Source organism: Anastrepha ludens, chromosome 5 (genome assembly GCF_028408465.1).
Source record: "Anastrepha ludens isolate Willacy chromosome 5, idAnaLude1.1, whole genome shotgun sequence".
Lineage (NCBI taxonomy): Eukaryota > Metazoa > Arthropoda > Insecta > Diptera > Tephritidae > Anastrepha > Anastrepha ludens.
The window spans coordinates 51,296,073-51,314,868 of record NC_071501.1 but is presented as its reverse complement, the minus strand read 5'-3'; the positions used below and the strand labels follow the sequence as shown (position 1 = coordinate 51,314,868).

Here is an 18,796-nt window from a genome sequence, read left to right as displayed (position 1 = left end):
CCCACGCCCCGACGGAAGAGAAGGACGATGCGACCAAAGATTCTTTCTATGAGCGCCTGGAACGCTCCTATGAGCGCTGCCCCCGCCACGACATAAAAATCGTGCTTGGCGACTTCAACGCCAGGGTGGGCAAGGAGGGAATTTTTGGTCCCACAGTCGGAAAATTCAGCCTGCACAACGAAACATCCGGTAACGGACAGAGGCTGATCGACTTCGCCGGGGCCCGAAACATGGTAGTCTGCAGCACCAGATTCCAGCATAAGAAGATTCACCAAGCCACCTGGCTGTCTCCTGATCGAAAAACACGAAACCAGATCGATCATGTTGTGATAGATGGAAGACACGCTTCTAGTGTATTAGATGTACGTACGATCCGAGGACCCAACATCGACTCGGATCATTACCTTGTTGCAGCCAAATTGCGCACCCGCCTCTGTGCAGGAAAAAACGTGCATCTACCTACGCAAAGAATGTTCGACATCGAAAAGCTGCAATCACAACAGACAGCCAGAAGATTCGCCACTCGACTCTCACTCCTGCTCTCAGAGAGTACTGCCCAACAAACCGGCATCCACGAACAATGGAGCAACATTTCTCGTTCTCTACGTACCGCCGCCGAAGAAGAAATCGGTTTCCGGCGAGCCCGAAAGAACAATTGGTACGACGAGGAATGTCATGCTGCCGCAGAAAGAAAGGATGCCGCCTATAGAGCCACGCTGCGATCGGGCGCAACGCGAGCCATGTGGGATCGCTACCGAGAGCTGAAAAAGGAAGAGAGACGTATTACCCGAAAGAAGAAACGAGAGGCCGAAATACGTGAGTGCGAAGAGCTTGAGATGCTGGCCAACAGGAACAACGCCCGAAAATTCTACCAGAAAGTTCGGCGGCTTACAGAAGGTTTTAAGACCGGGGCGTTTTCCTGTAAGAACAAAGACGGCGAACTGGTGACTGACGTACAGAGCAATCTTAAATTATGGAGGGAACACTTCTCGAACTTATTAAACAGTGACAGCTGCGCATGTCACCGAGAAAGTGAAGATCCCGATACCCCAATCGTTGACGACGGAATTGTCGTTCCGCTGCCCGATCATGACGAGGTGAGAATAGCGATAACGCGGCTAAAGAACAACAAAGCCGCGGGCGCCGACGGACTGCCCGCTGAGCTATTCAAACATGGCGGCGAGGAGCTGGTAAGGTGCATGCATCAGCTTCTATGCAAAATATGGTCGGATGAAAGCATGCCTGCCGATTGGAATTTAAGTGTGCTCTGCCCAATCCATAAGAAGGGCGATCCTGCAATTTGTGCCAATTACCGCGGGATTAGTCTTCTAAATATCGCCTATAAGGTTCTAGCGAGCGTATTGTGTGAAAGGCTGAAGCCCACCGTCAACCAACTGATTGGACCTTATCAGTGTGGCTTCAGACCTGGAAAGTCTACCATCGACCAAATATTCTCAATACGCCAAATCTTGGAAAAGACCCATGAAAGGAGAATCGACACACACCATCTTTTCGTCGACTTCAAAGCTGCATTCGACAGTACGGAAAGGAGTTACCTGTATGCCGCGATGTCTGAATTTGGTATCCCCGCAAAACTAATACGGCTATGTAAGATGACGTTGCTCAACACCAGCAGCGCCGTCAGAATTGGGAAGGACCTCTCCGAGCCGTTTGATACCAAACGAGGTTTCAGACAGGGTGACTCGCTGTCGTGTGACTTCTTTAACCTGATGTTGGAGAGCATCGTACGAGCCGCAGAACTTAATCGCTCAGGCACAATATTTTATAAGAGCGTACAATTGTTGGCGTATGCCGATGATATTGACATCATCGGCCTTAACAACCGCGCTGTTAGTTCTGCCTTCTCCAAACTGGATAAAGAGGCAAAGCGAATGGGTCTGGTGGTGAACGAGGACAAAACGAAGTACCTCCTGTCTTCAAACAAACAGTCGGCGCACTCGCGTATCGGCACTCACGTCACTGTAGACAGTTATAATTTCGAGGTTGTAAAAGACTTCGTCTATTTAGGAACCAGCATTAACACCGATAACAATGTCAGCCTTGAAATCCAACGTAGAATCTCTCTTGCCAACAAGTGCTACTTTGGACTAAGTAGGCAACTGAGCAGTAAAGTCCTCTCTCGACGAACAAAACTAACACTCTACAAGACTCTCATCATGCCCGTCCTAACGTATGGCGCAGAAGCTTGGACGATGACAACATCCGATGAAGCGACGCTTGGGGTGTTCGAGAGAAAGATTCTGCGTAAGATTTTTGGACCTTTGCACGTTGGCAATGGCGAATACCGCAGACGATGGAACGATGAGCTGTATGAGCTTTATGACGACATAGACATAGCGCAGCGAATAAAGATCCAGCGGCTACGTTGGCTGGGTCATGTCGTCCGAATGGATACAAACGCTCCGGCTTTGAAAGTATTCGATGCGGTACCAGCTGGTGGTAGCAGAGGAAGAGGGCGGCCTCCTCTGCGTTGGAAAGATCAGGTGGAGAAGGACTTGGCTTCACTTAGTGTGCCCAACTGGCGCCGGTTAGCACGAGAAAGAAACGACTGGCGCGCTTTGCTAAACTCGGCCAAAATCGCGTAAGCGGTTATAGCGCCAATTAAGAAGAAGAAGTTCTTATAAATATAAGTACACGTATAAGTTTATATTATATATTAAACAAAAACTTGACATTATGTGACTAATTTTAAACTTTGACCTGCCGGACCAATGTTTATCAGTAAATTTTTCTCGTGGTCAGTATAAGAAAAAGAAATTTCGCCCGTTGCATCTTATGAGTAAATTATTGTATCAATTACAAAAAAAAAAAGATAACATTTCCGTGCGGCAAGAAAATTTTATTTAACCGTTTATCAGGAAGTATAACTTTTACGATGCCTTTACGTGTGTTTGGTTGAGCAACACTACAATTTAGAAACTTTTTATTTATTTACTTACTTGAAATATAATTGTAAATAATCATATTTCGAAATCAAAGCAATTTGCAGCAGGCGCCATCAGCCTGGCTTGTAATTAAATAATTTAATATAAAGTATAAACTATACTCATACTAACACATCCGTTGGAAAGTTCCGGTCCTAACAAAGAAAACATGTACTTTGGCCAAAATTCGCTTTATTCATCAACTTAATTCCCATTAAGAACAACGTAATCATTTCTGCGCTGCTCTAACATTTCCATACCACTTTTGTAGAACAATTTATCTTTTCCCTCAAAATGGTCCTCAGTTTCAGAGATAACTTCTTCATTCGAGCGAAATTTCTTACCGGCGAGCATTTGTTTTAGGTCTGCGAACAGCCAGTAGTCCCTGGGAGCCAATTCTGGCAAATATGGTGGATGTGGGAGCAATTCGAAGTTCAGTTCATGTAGTTTTACCATTGTTTTGCAGTCAACAGTTTTGGTCAACTTTGAACAGAACTTTTTCATAGACAAATGCTCATGCTACACAAAGCCAACACGTTCTTTTGATATCTTTACGATGTCAGCTAACTCACGCAACTTCACTTTCCGATCATTCAAAACGTTTTTGTGGATTTTTTTGATGTTTTCTGGTGTTACCGCCTCATATGGACGTCCACTGCATTGAGCACCATCGGTTTCTCTACGATTGCGTGTGAAGTCAGCAAACAATCGATAATTATTTTTACGAATGTAAGAAGAAACGTAAAGACTGCAGGGTCCGGCACTCGAAGTGTAACCAATTAAAAAGGCCATAGATTGAATTTGGAAAATTTTTTTATTCAGTTCAAAGTAAAAAAATTTGTGAAAATAATACAAAATTAAGAATCAATTTACATTTTCTCGATATGACCACCTTTTGCCTTGACTATGGCCTTGAGAGGGTCCAGAAACGAATAGCAAGCTGCCCGAATGTAACTTACAGGTATTTTGGCCCACTGCGGACAATAGATTTTTTCAGCGCATCGAGACTGGTTAATTTTTTAGTTCGGACCTTGCTCTCCAAAATGACCCAAAGAGAATAATAATAATTGAGAGCCATTGTGTGCGCGTTATAAAGTTCGTAGCGTTTTTTTAGACATTCTTGGTTCACTCGAGCTTTGTGACACGGTGGCGAGCCCTGTTGAAACGTCGGTGGTCTGCCACCGAAATGCGTGTCTGCCCGCGGTCTCAAAGCAACCTCCAGAATTTTCCATTTTGTATTTACCTTGATACCCGACTCGATGAAAACGATTGTAGAGCGCCCATCTGCGGTTACAGCGGCCCAAACCATTACCTATGGCGTGTGCTGCCTCCTGGTGGCCAGTCGATGATTCAAATTCTCATATGAACGGTCCGGTCGGTCAAATAAACCCTTTCGGTTTGGAAGTTTACGAATTGCTCAATTTGAAAAATTTTCCCGTCAAAAACACAGTGTTCGGAAATTGACCGCTTTCGGCCAAGCGAAGCAACTCCTTCGCTCCCTCAAGTCTGACTTGTTGCTGCTTTGGTGTGAGATTATGCGCCTTTTGGATCTTGTAAGGCTTGACTTTTCATTTTTCAGTATGTGGCTACAATCAGATATTTTCAGTTCTTTCGCCATTTGATTGGCACTTTATTTGACGTGACGTTGCAGTCTTTTGATGACTACCTCCATGACGTTTCGCCATGCTACCAGTATCATTGTAACGAGTAATGGTGCGATAAACAAAATTTTATTTACTTTAAGGTGCTCGAGCTCACGAACCATCGCTGGTTGTGATTTTCCAGCCAAATATAATGCAATCACACTATTACGTTTGAAATCCATTACTGATTTTCTTTTTTTCCACTTACTCTCGGCAAAATGCTTCCGCGCGCTTATAAACAATACCCTGGGCTGTTATTTAGCCAACTAGTTAATAGACAGCTTCCATTTGTGGAACAACATCAAGACGCACACCAAAAATAGGAGGAGGAGTTCCGCCAAACAGCCAAAACGAGTGTACGCGCCAATTATATATATATATAAAGGGTTTTCTAATAAGAGGTGTTATTTTGATTTTCGAAGAAAAATGCTATTTTTTAGTATAAATGATCGGATGTTTATTTCATCATAAAGAGTAAGGTATGCCGTTAATAGTGGAAAATAACATCAGGTCAATATCCTTTTCATAAAATTTTCCATAACCGAATTGCAAAGTGGCTGCCCTATGTCCTCACGAATTCCATCTTTGAAGTCTTGAATCGACCCTGGGCTGTTGGTGTGTTGGCGTAGACCTCCTCCTTTACTTGGCCCTAAAGAAAAAAGTCACAAGGTGTTAAATCAAAAGATCTCGGTGGCCAATTGTGATCACCTCTTCGAGAGATAACACGGTCCGGAAACTTTTCTCGTAAAATATCAATGGTTTCGTTGCCTGTGTGCACGTAGCGCCGTATTGTTGAAAATAAATGTTGTCCAGATCAATACCATCCAATTCCGCACAAAAAAAATCGTTAATCGTCTCTCGATAGCGCAATCCATTCACCTGTAACACCTGTTATTGGAAAACCCTTTAGCATGAAGCTGGCTAAAAGTATGGTGGACCCAGATGTGGAAGAATTGAACTGGTCCATTTTATGAACGTCGTTCTAGGCCCTTTCGAAGTATTGCAGACGGTTGCTGTAAGTGCGAAAGCATTTTCCTACCTCAGCAACCAAAACAAAAAAACAAAAAAAAACAATTCTCTGCATTCATATATGAATTTTATATATTGGAATGAGTGTTGGTTTCTTAGTACTAATGATAACAAACTTGACTACCTCAGTCATAACTTGCTACCGTTATTTAATGTGCATTTCCCGCTTGTTCTGTAAATATTTTAAATAGTTCATGTCCTTGGTCTAACTCGAAAGATCCATCTGCCATTAGAAAATTCAATTTGACGGATACTTCTTGGCGCCAGGACAAAGAAATTCAAAACGAAGCTGCTGCTATAATAAGAGAAGCAAAAAGTTGGTTGGTTATTCAAAACTTGAAAAAACTTCTAGAATTTTTTTTTAATTCATGGCAAGGAAAATCACAAGTGTAACCTAACGGACCTTGATGAACTTAACGACTTCAAAGATGGTGCGTATTTGGGACATATTCCCCTTCTGGCTTAGGATGCCTGAATCGTAGTTCCGCGAGTGAAGAACAGCCGGAAAGATAGTGCTGAGATGATTCCAACTCAATTTCCAAACAGCTGCTGCAGAAAGGACTATAATCTAACTTAAGTCTCACCGCATGGACACCTAACGGGCAATGTCCGGTAAGGATAAACTCAACTGTTTAACACCTAACACCTGTTATTGGAAAACCCTATAGTACGGTAGTTGTACCGTGTTCTGCTTAAAGGCATGATTGACTATTTATTGTGTTGCTTTTTCAGAGCGAACCACCTTATTCGCTTAGCTATTATTTTTTCTAGCAAATTGCTAAAGTATGATAGTAACGATATTTACCTACAGCTGCTTACTTGATCTGAGGGTTTGTTTGGATTGAGTATCAGAATAATGTCTGCGTGTTAGCTCGTGTCGTATGCACTCAAATTTCCTTGTTTCTAATACAATACATTTCGGTAGGATATGTTGAACAATGATTGAACTTGTGGTTCGAAAAAAGTGCTTGAAGTGCTTGTTTTATACAATTTGTACTCTAAGCCTTAACCTTAATTTTGACTTTAATTTGAATTTTAACTTTAACTTTAGATAAGTTGTAATTTTGACTCTAACCGTAACTTTAACTTTAATATTAACGATAACTTTAATTTAACTTTAACCTTATCGTTAGCTTTAAATTTGATTTAATCTTAACTTTAGTCTTTACTTTAACTTTAATCTTAAATTTAACTATTTATTCTTCTAAACCCTACAGTCAATAGTATCGAAATGCTTTATGCGACTCCGAATGAGTGCATACCTAGCGAAATTGGCATTCATCTGAATCAGGAGCTCATGTATAAAAAATACTGCCAAAATAGTGAGCACATACTTAAGAATCCCGAGAAAGTTCCCCTCCGAAATCTTTAGAACTTCTACGAAGCTCAGCTCTTTAGCAACTTTCGACGCTCTCACAGCATATTCGTTAGTGTTGCTATCTATTATGATGGCAGATCTTCACCGTCTGTTCGGTGTTATTCTTTCGAAAAAACTATGGTTTCTCGAGCACTATGATATGTGATTGTGTCCCGTCTTACAGACAATATTCTCGCACTTTTAGGAACAAGAAACTAAGTGGGCCCATTCTGTCGCCAAACAGTGACACTTTCAGAACTTGTCGATAGTTGATGAGTCACCTGTGGATTAGTGCTACTTTAAATGCCACATTTTTGCTTATTCAGAGCCACTAAGCTAGAAGTTCGTCACTAAAATGGGTAAAGTGGCTTGTGAACTTCGGCACACAAAATTGGAAAATAAGTTTAAAATTTTGGTAAGGATGCTCGGGTGTAAGTATTTGCATTAAGAAATTCGTACTAATACAGAAAAAACATATAATTTTATAATAAAAATATCATATTAAAGGGTGTTCCAATAGTAAGTATTATTTTGAATAGCCCGCTATTTCGGTAAATGTAACTTTTGAAGCTGTCATTTTTTGATATTTGACAAGTAGAAACTACGCCATTAATAAAAATGGAAAGATACACGCTTAAAAACGCATTCAAATTATTAAAATTCACTATAAAAATGGTGAAAATTTGGCAGAGATGGTTCGTAAAACTCGAACATTTTTGGGTCATCGTGAAGCACCTTGTCGGACCGCAATACAAAAATTGGTGAAAAAATTCGAGCTGTTGGGTCAAGTTAGTGATGTGAAGAGTAAAACCCACGCACCTCGCTCAAGAACAGCTGAAAATATTGCTGTTGTAGCCGAAAGTGTTGAAGAAAACCCAGATTTGTCTATTCCTCGTCATTCTTAGGAATTTCACAAACATCATTACACCGTATTTTGCATAAAAATTTGGGTCTTAAGACGTATAAAGTCCAGTTAATACAAGAACTCCAGCCGGCCGATCATCAACAACGTCGTGTCTTTGCTGATTGGGTCGTTGAAATGTATGAAAATGATCCGGAATTCCATCGAAAAATCATCTTGAGTGATGAGACCCATTCCCACCTCGGTGGCTTCGTCAGCAAGCAAAATTGTCGGATCTGGGGCTCAGAAAATCCAAGAGTTATTGTTGAAAAACCTCTCTATCCTCAACGTCAGTCTCACGTTTGGTGCGGTTTATGGTCCGGCGGAGTCATTGCACCTTACTCTTTCGAAAATGAAGCTGGAGCAACAGTTACGCTGAAGGGATTGCGCTATCGAGAGATGGTTAACGATTTTTTATGGCCGGAATTGGATGGTGTTAATCGGTACAACGTTTATTTTCAACAAGACGGCGCTACGTGCCACACAAGCAACGAAATCATTGATATTTTACGGGTATAACACCTCTTATTGGAAAACGCTTTAGTTAAAGTAAGAGCCTTAATACCAGACGTACCCACTATTGAAAAAATGAGATCTTAAAACACGTAGGCTCAGGCATTATACGAAAAATGAAGGTAGTTTCTGCTTCAAATTATTTTGACGGATAGAGGTAATTTTAAAGTTTCATAATTTGTACAAATTCGTGAAATGAGTTAATAATAATATATAAGGTGGCACAAAATTTATCACTCTATCGTAAAATTGAAAAATGCAAACTGCGCCTACAGCTGCAGTATAGAAACAAAAGAGCAGTGGACCACGTAAAGTCTAAATAAAGGTTTTCATCTCTCAAAAATTTTTTATGTATTATTATTATCAAAAACAAAATTGGGTGTTTTTTTAGCTGCATGCGAACTATCGATAACAATGGTTTGACAGCTGAGAATGACCAACTTTGTTGACATTTCTGTTCAGTAAGGTTTGGCAAGCCTTCATGAATTGTTTAACGCCAGAACAACGCTTCCAAATTGTGGAAATTTAATTTGAAAAATAAAAAAAACTAGTTCGCGAAGTTCATAGAGCACTGGCGGCGTCATAAGTCTTTATTTCTTTCGAAATGAAGAAGGAGTTACCGTTGTGGTGAATGGCGAGCGCTATCGAGCCATGTTGACTGAATTTTTCGATCGATTTATTGAAATATTCAAGCCATCAATGACGCCATATCTGGCCGTATATTTATTATTGAAAAAAGTAGTCAATAAATGGACCCTGTAACTCGTTGTAGCGGCGGACATATGCGGGATATCATATTCCAAAAATAAATGCCATGACAGTGTCAACCAGATTATAAAAAAAAATTTCATTCTAACAATATTTCTGTTTTGAATTATCATTTTAAGTATTCAAGCTCTTAAAAAACACCCTGTGGATTGCGAAATACATATGCATATTTAACAGAACACCCTTGTCTAAATTGTTTTATTTGTGCTAAAATTTATATTCGTTGGGGTGAAATGCTACGCACAAACCAGAATGGTACTTTCGTCCTTCACGCTTCTAACCATTTGCATTGCAATTTTGAAAAATTTCACCCCGGAGTTCTTGCACATACCTATGTACGTAACTCATACGGCCTTTAAACGCACAACTCATTTTTTCTCTTTTATTACACATTTCATGGTTATTATTTTATTCAAAAGGCCTTTTTATTCTTTGTTTGCAATTTATTGAAATTTTTAATTAATTTATTGCATTAGATGGCAAAAAAAGTGGAACTACCTTATATTTTTTTATCACGGGCTCAGGTATGTACATATATTTTGAACGTTTCCAAAAATTTTGTAATTTGAAAACTTTATTACTTTTTCTTGGAGTGCAATTCAAGCTTTTTTCAAAAGTTAAAAGTTTTGAATAAGTGGAGGAAAAATAAAATTTGTAGAAAAAATATTTCATTTTGGAAATGGTCTGCTTACGAGCAACAACTCGTTCAAGAGTTTGTAGGGGTATGCCCAGGAATAACTAAACGTACGCTGCTTTGTTGCTGTTACCTACTAAAAAGGTGATAATGAAATTTCCTGATACAAAATGTGAATAGAATACGTAAAGTTTGTAAAAGTTGCCGGGCCGCTTGCCAAACTAAATATGATATGATGTGACATGACACAAGGTGGTGCAAAATTAATTAACAAGTTTGGTTTATGAAAAACATTTTTGGTAAAAAAGGGGAAAAAATGATTTTGAATGATAGCAACCTTTATGCCAATCTTTACACGCTCCACTACTTGTCTTTTTGTACACAGTAGGTTCTGTTTTTATGCGGTAGATACGTTCCGCAAGAAACAGCATAAAAAAAAACAGCATAAAAAAAGCTACTAGTTCTATAGTAAAATTATAGATACGTTTCAAAGTGCTAAAACCGTATAAATCTGAAATAATGTAATAAAATCGCATAAAAAAGGGCACTAGTCCCATATTATAACTATAGATACGTTCCATAGACCGCATGAATCTGAAATAATTAAATAAAATCGCATAAAATATTGTATTTTTGAAAATTATATCTTTATTTAAGAAACGTCAGAAGAGAAAAATAAATTAAAGTCAGAAATAGAATCAGACAATACCCATATGTTGCGCGTTCGTTTAGGATTTGGCGTAAAATCACTTTCGTCACTTGAGGAAATGTACACGTCTGATCTAGATAGTTATGCAGGCGGTTCCATACTTGTAGGGTTAGCATTTCTGATGTAATCTGTGATGAGTTTTTGCTTAGCTGGTTTAGAATCTTGTTTATATGTACAATTCCCGATAGGTCGACATGCATTTTGTAATTAAAAAAAAACCGCACTATTTCAAAACCGCATAAAAAAAAGCCGCATAAAAACAGAACCTACTGTACTGCATAACGTAACCGAAGTGGCAGAAATAGGCTGTCTCCAATGAGTGCGCAAAATGGAGAATTTCTCGCTACTCCAGAAGCAGGCCGTTGACAGATGGTCTAACACGCATACCTGCTAAAAAGCTAAACAAACGTAGCCCAATCCACAACTGACGAGTTGTTAAAAATCCACCAGCAGACATATTAAGAATTACGTCAACAATAAACGGCCCGTGGCCTTTGGGAGACCATGCCAGGAAGATGGAGTGGTCGTACAACGATAAATGCAGAAGCTGCAATCAAGAAGAATCTAAGGAAAGAGTATTTCATTGTCTATGTGAGTGCTCAAGTCAGGGTATTCTACGAAACAGAATGCTGAGGGAATTCTCAAAAGTTAACTCTCAAGAAATTGCAGAAAAGAAAATAGACAACATAGGCAGATTCATAGTCAGATCAAGATGGTTCGACTAATACAGGGTGACAAAAAATAACTGTATACAAACTTTTCTGTGCAATTAGATGAATGTAAAAGTTTTTTAGCGAATGCTCTTATTTTGTGATTGTTGTGTATGTTCTGAAGTACAAAAAAAAGTATTCGTTTCTGTTCCAGTTCTTTTTAATTATTATACTTTGTGTAACAATGTCAAGTAGTCGCTCAGCTATTATAGCCCTGCATCGGCTGGAAGCATGCAACGGTTCAACGAAATTCTATGGTCTCGATGAGGAAAATTGCTCGTGAGACAGGCATCAATCATGAATCAGTTCGCCTTATAGCAAAAAAAGAACTTGGACTTAAGCTATAAACTACAAAAATGCCAGTTGTTCACGGATGAAAACAAGAAAGAAAGACTCAAAAGATGTCGCTCGCTCCAACGTCGGGCCGCAGGTACGGGCTGGGGAAAAATCGTGTTTACGGGTGAAAAGCTGTTTATCGTTGAACAAGTTCACAATCTGGTCTACAGAAGCCCCTGAACCTTCGTCCATTGTTGAACATAGTCAAAATCCGCAATCTGTCATGATATGGGGTGGAATTTGCTCCAGTGGCAAGACTCCTCTGGTTTTCATAGACCAAGGAGTCAAAATCAATAAAGAAGTTTACCGTCAAGACATATTAGAAGCAGTTGTTTTCCCCAGTTCAGCACTTTGGTGACGATGAGTGGACATTTCAACAGGACTCGGCACCAGCCCACAGAGCAAAAACAACCCAAGAGCGGTGCAAAGCCAATTTCCTCTCTTTCATTACTTCCCAAGAATGGCCACCCTACTCACCGGATCTGTCTCCGCTAGATTTTGGAAGCAAGGGCCTGTGCAAAACGCCATAAAACTTTGGAGTCCCTGAAGCAAGCATTGCATCAAGAGTGGGGTGGCATAACGGTAGACGAACTACGGCCTATAGCCCAACATTTTTTGAAACGTTTGAGCTTGTGTATTCGTGCTAAAGGTGGCCACTTCGAAACTGGCTGAATATAATGTTACTCAAACATTGTCTATTAAAATTCCACAATTTGTTAATTAAAAAATTTTGTTTACACCTATTTTTTGTCACCCTGTGATGGTGTATGAAAATGGCATATTTTGTGCTAATTGGGTCTGGGCAGTACCACTCAGACGACACCTCTACCACCACCACCAACATATTGCAGCTGTCTAGTTCACAAGTGTCAACTATGATTGTTGTTGTTGTTGTTGTAACAGCATAAATATTCCCCATACTTACATACGCGGAATGCTGCTGGAGTAACAGTCCTTGGCCGGATATAAATCCGGGTCGTTTCCGTAACGTAGAACCGACTGTCGTAGAAACGTGTCAACTATGATTCAAATACGACGGCTTTTGCGCTCCCTCTTTCGATAAGGTGATTCAATTTGCGCCACCTTTTATGTGATAGTAAATGATTCAATTCGTATTTAGATTAAATTTTCCTTTATATAAGTTTTTATAATACACATTTACTCGTAAGTGAGCCAAGCAAGCAGCTCACTATTGTTGTCACACAATATACATATAATATAATATTCGAAAAAATTTAATCCACAATTCCTTAGTTTCTGCACACTGTCTTTCGTTCATTGGCATACAGTTATTGGCCACCCGCCAGACAAACAGACGCGCAGAGTCGTTTGTCAGGTTGAACATCAAAAATTGTGCAAATAAGTAAGTTGTCACTTGTTTGTGCTTATGTGCTTATATCCTAATATCCCCACACATTTGCATATGTATGTATGTGTGTACACATACACATGCTATGTCAATTTGTTTATGTGTATATAAAAGTATTTGCTAGTTCGCTGTCGTTGTCATCCTGGCGCACAGTTACTTGCATAAAAATTTCATTATTTATTTAACATATCAAATGCATACACGTACATATATATGAGCACACGTATGTATATATGTATATAGGTAAGCAAACAAACACAGTTAACATCTACATACATAACCACATGAAAAATGTTATGCACCCACCTTTAGTAAATGCTTGAATGCTGCCCGTAGTATTGAAGTTTTATGTTTGCATTTTTTCTCTTTTATTTTACTCACACACACACACACCCTCACACCCAAGCGCAAACAGCCATGAAAATGTCGTTATTTATTTGTCAGTTTAGCAGCTTCCCCTCACTGTTACCTGGCTATTATTATTTTTTAATGATTTTTGTTTTTGTTAACACAACTTTCACACTTTTGGCGTTACTACCGAAATCATAATCAGGATATCCGTCGTTGTGTATTTGTTTTGCGCTTTGCACTTTCCGCTTCCTGCTTTCCCTTTTAAATATTTAATTCGCTATAATATCGCGTGTTTGTATTTTTGTTATGTTACGTTTTAATTCCGTTACTCTTTCTCTTCAATCACAATTGGTTATGCCACACTAAATTCATAACATCCGCTCATTTCGTCGAACAGGAACGGCCGGTCGGTTCGTTTGTTCTCGTCGCGATGGCAGCTGAAGAATACTGCTGTAAGCGCAAGTCGGTCTCGTTTTTATATCCGGCGCATTGTTGCGGCATTTCATACGATGCGAGCCGAATTGACGATACGCGGTAGCAGTGTTCGCATTGCGATACGAAAGTGCTGCTATTTCAACTATTTTTCGTACCTTTTCGCTATTTGTCGTAAATGGCAGAGAAGTTTCAATTAATTGAGCCATCAAATGGAGCCGTATACGAGAAATCACGATTTAAATATTAATTCTTTTGGGGTAAATTTAAAATAAATTCATTAGAAGGGACTCGTTTTTTTAGCAATACATATATACGTACGTATTTATATATAAAAAGTGTAAACTCACATACAGTATGTACTCGATAATCAGATCTGATTGGGGTAATTGAATTTAATGAAGTTGTTGCACTTCGCGAGAAAAAAATTTACAAGAAAAATGATCTTATATTTCTACAAGGTGATTAGTATTCGACACTTATCATGTAGACAGCTACAGTGTACAAATAAACAAGCAATGGGCCGCACAAAGGTCTATATAAAGATTTTCATCACTCAAAATAATTTTTTATTAAAAAAGTTATTGAAAAAAACAAAAAATTCGATCTTAATTTTGCACCATCTTTCATTAAAAAAATTTTTTTTTAATTATTTATTTTATTTTAATAATCTACAATACAAATTACCGTATAGATTAGACAAAAATGTTGAGAAAACCAAGCCATGTTTGGCAACTAAAATATTAGCAATCAATATATGTAAATACAACTTAAGCAACAAAATTTTTACAAATTTACAAAATTAGATTTAGATATTTCACGCTCATAAATTACTTTTTGGGAGTTAAAAACATCAATAAAATAGCCCTAAACTCTGACTTTTTTTCAAAGGCATACTTTAAAATTAATTTCATACTTGCTTTTTAATTTTATAGGTTCATCCTTTCTGTTAATATGTTATAAGAAAAAACCAATTTAATTTTTTTGTTTGAGATCGATAGATTAAGAGTAATAATAGAGCAGTTGGGCCTCGCGCCGTATGCAGCCGACAAGAAATGATACTGAGCCGCCATTTAGAAAAAAATATATGAAAAATTTGTTTTTTTTTTGTACTCTCGAAAGGTTAAAAAAGGTTAAAGTTGTGTTAAAGCTTCAAAACAATATAATTATTTTATCAGCTTTAAATATATGTTTAAAAAATTACCGATTTTGAGGCTTCTATATGGACTTCCCCCCTTAAAGCTAATCCGCTCAAGTAGAACTGGGCATTCGACGTTGCCATTAACAACACTGAAAATAAAATAAAGTGAAAGGTCTGTCCATATCTTTTCCAAATTGATTAGCTTTAGCCGAGAATTATATAACTGAACAGATCTGGGGAATACGGTGGCTGTGGCATCATTAGTGTGTTGTTTTTGGCCAAAAAGTCGCGCACAAGCATCGATGTGTGAGCACGTGCTTTATTGTGATGCAGGAGCCAATTTTCGTTCTTCCACAAATGCGGGCGTTTTTGGCGGATTGCTTTGCGCAAATTGCACATAACTTGCAGGTAATATTCCTTATTGACCGTTTTACCCTGAGGCAAGAGCTCATGATGGACAACGCCCCTGTAATCGAAGAAAACGCTAAGCAAAACTTTTACATTCGACCGAACTTGGCGCGCTTTTTTCGGTCTTGGTTCGTGCGGTAGCTTCCATTGAGATGACTGAGCTTTGGTTTCCACGTCATAACCATAAACCAGGTATGACCCTTTGGAGCAAATTTGGGTCGACGCGGACAGAGTCCAACACATCATTAGCAATGTTCATGTGATGCTGCTTTTGGTCGAAATTGAGCAGTTTTGGCACGAATTTTGCGGCGACCCGTCTCATGCCCAAATTATTGTAAAAATCGAATGGTATGAACCAATCGATATATCTCGGTCCTCAGCAATTTGTCTAACGGTATTTGAAAGAAAAGGTGTACGTCGATAACCCAGCAACAATTCAAGAGCTAAAGGATGAGATAATTCGGCACATTAACGGCACAGAACCACAATTATGCCTCAGCGTCATCGAAAATTCGGACCATCGGATGGAGGTATGCCGCCGAGACCGCGGCGGCCATTTGGCCAATATTTTGTTTTATTCGTAATTGAGCCATAGCAATATTATCATAATAAAGAAAAATGACAATAATTTCCTACAAATATTGTACCTTATTTAAAATCAACACCGGCCCTTAAAATTTAACCACCCTTTATTACGTAGATTAAAAATGTTTTTCAACTGGTGCGTACACCCTTTTTTGGGTGTTTGGCCGAGCTCCTCCTCCTATTTGTGGTGTGCGTCTTAATGTTGTTCCACAAAATGGAGAGACTTACAGTTTCAAGCCGATTCCGAATGGCAGATATTTTTTATGAGGAACTTTTCATGGCAGAAATATACGCGGAAGTTTGCCATTGCCTGCCGAGGGGCGACCGCTATTAGAAAAAACGTTTTCTTCATTTTGGTGTTTCACCGAGATTCGGATCTACGTTCTCTCTGAATTCCAAATGACAGTCACGCACTAACCCATTCGGCTACGGCGGCCGCCATCATCTTATAGCTGCTAATACTTTCCTTCAATCTGTTCATTAAATCAATGATCTTTGACACCCATTTTTTATTCAAAAGCCACATTAACTTTGTTGAACTCACTTCTTACTCAATCTTAGGTTTTGTATGGCGTAATAGCTCAAAGTTCTCGAACTCTTGCACTCTTAAATTATTTTTTACCTCATTTGTTTGTTTTGGTTTTGAATATGAACATTTATCTGGGGGCTTTGCCTCCAATTTGCAGTTGATTGAAGAAGGTGTTCCTTAAATATACTCTCAGGTCGGTTCTCAAGTCCTATCCCTTCCTATAATTCCCGCTTGACTTAAAGTCTATAGAGAGTAGAAGGTCTGTACTCTCACTGTCCTTTGTTTTTAGTGTAACTAAAGGAAAAGTTGATTGTTCATCCATATTACGGATCATTCAGTTTCATATCCCTACTAGATCTCTGCGCTTCGAAGAGTGGTAGCAAAGTTTTTTCAGATAAAAAAAAATGAATCTTACAGCGTGGCAAAAATTGAGGAATTCTGTATCAATGGTTACAATTACTGAGTTCCTACTGTATACTATACTTATATAACAGTAAAGCTAAAATGTATAGCATTGTTATGTATTTAATAACGTTTCACTTCAGCAATTGAAGATTATATTGATGTGCTTACGAGCACTATAATAATACGAATTTTTACTAGTTGATTGCTTGCTCTAGAAAGAAAATTAATATTCCGCGAAAGTAATATTTAGAATAAAACGGTGGGTAAAAATATAGCTTTTTAATCAGGTCTATAACAGCTTAACATCTATATAAAAGTACTTCATAGCAGTTAAGAAATTTGCCCAATATGCCAATATTGTTAAACACTTGGAGAGGATCATTAAAGTCATTGCCCTTTTTATTTCTGCAAATACCAGCTAAGTACCAGGCAGGAAGATATGAAAAAGGGATTTCTTTGTTGAAGATGGATTAGCAAAGTTTTCTTCTTTAGAAAAGAAGCAGGCTAGTCTTGGCAAGCTTTTTAATTTTGGAAAACACTATACATGAGAGTTAAGCTTGAAGAGGGATTAAATCGGCAAGCATGAAATAAGCATCATGAATTTTCTCTGGAGTATTATAGACAGCGGGCAATCTGTAAATTTAAGCTATGGGCAAACTGGAGAGGTAGTGCCAATCTCTGCTTGTTCGTTGGCCCTTGAACGAAGCTACATTGATCGTCATTGATTAAATGGCCAGGCAATATTCGACATTTGAACAAATTATTGAGCAAAATAAATTAACCACGGAGAGATAACCCAACTGAGGTGTTTTTTAAACACATAAGAAACGTTGATGGAATCAAGTGGATAAAATTGGGGCTGATTGTCGAATAGCACATAAACATTATCGGCAGTCGGGTCTAGTGTTTCATTCTCTTTCAATGTAATATAATACTTAACTGCTAAGAGGCGATTGACGGCAAATAGTTTATTTGTTGTTTGTTTGAGCTTAACACTGAGAGGATATAGGCTTCCTTCCCCCGAAAAAAACTCCTTCTCGTGCAAACGCAAATGCATTACATGTACCAGGCAACGTTAAGTTGGAAAAAATTATTTTCAGATTTAGTAACGCAATTTATTTATTTAAAAGGTGACGACCTCTGTGAGTATTTGTAAATAATTTTACTTCTAATTTAATTCTATGTTATTGTTTTTATTCCATACTGAGCACTACTTCTGATATCTGATATCTGACTTCGGACAAGCGGTTAGCTATCCAAACGAGTAGCTATCAAATTTTCTAGTTTTACTCTGTGGCACAAAATGCCCTTATCCAATTACGAAATTCCTCGGATGAGTCTTGTAATCGCAAAGACGATTCTGGCAACATTAAAAAAAAGTGGGACAATGATGCCGCAATTACTACATCTACATAAAAGTGTTTTTCTCTGCAATGGCAATTTTGCTTGCTAACATAAACGTTAAGATGAAAATGCGCCTCGTCAGATGTGATTGATATGGGGCAAATATAGCGCCCACTCAGAAAAGCAATAATGGAGTGACCTTCAACTATTGTAAGTAAGTAATCCGATATATCTGTCCTTCTTGCAATGAGTTTCATATTACCGGCCGTAGCAGCCACACTCCCATTGGCTCGCCTTTTGTCTGCCATCAAATTAAAGCAATCACTTGCGTACAGAATTTCTTGTGAGTTTTTCACTCTAGCGAAAATTGCGCTTTGGGCATAGCAGTACTAGTTTTCAAAAACTATTTATCAACATTGCTCGAGCTTAAGCAGCTTATTTCGTTTAGCAGGGGCAGTCAAGATTTTTCAATAAGTGAACACTGTTAGGGCTTTTGATTCAAATTGAATCCATTATTCCAATCAGTCGGAAGTGAATAAATTAATAATATTCTTCAACTTCAAAGAGGGTTGCCTTTTATATTTTGCGCACAATCATGAAAAAACTGTAAAATAATAATGAAAATGATTGTATCTTTACTTTTTTTCAAAATATTCTCCTTGAAATACACTTCTGCTTGAACTTGAA

The 18,796-nt window shown here is 38.5% G+C and overlaps 1 protein-coding gene across 2 annotated transcripts in view; it reads right to left on the bottom strand.

Annotated features, from left to right (window-relative positions):
* Positions 1–13,684, bottom strand: part of LOC128864201 (tyramine beta-hydroxylase) — a 72,871-nt gene extending 59,187 nt beyond the window's left edge. For both annotated transcript variants that reach the window (XR_008454656.1, XM_054103756.1), the window contains exon 1: positions 13,221–13,684. The gene's annotated coding sequence lies outside the window, so the exon portion shown is untranslated. The remainder of the gene's footprint in view (positions 1–13,220) is intronic.
* Between the last annotated feature and the right edge of the window lie 5,112 nt (positions 13,685–18,796).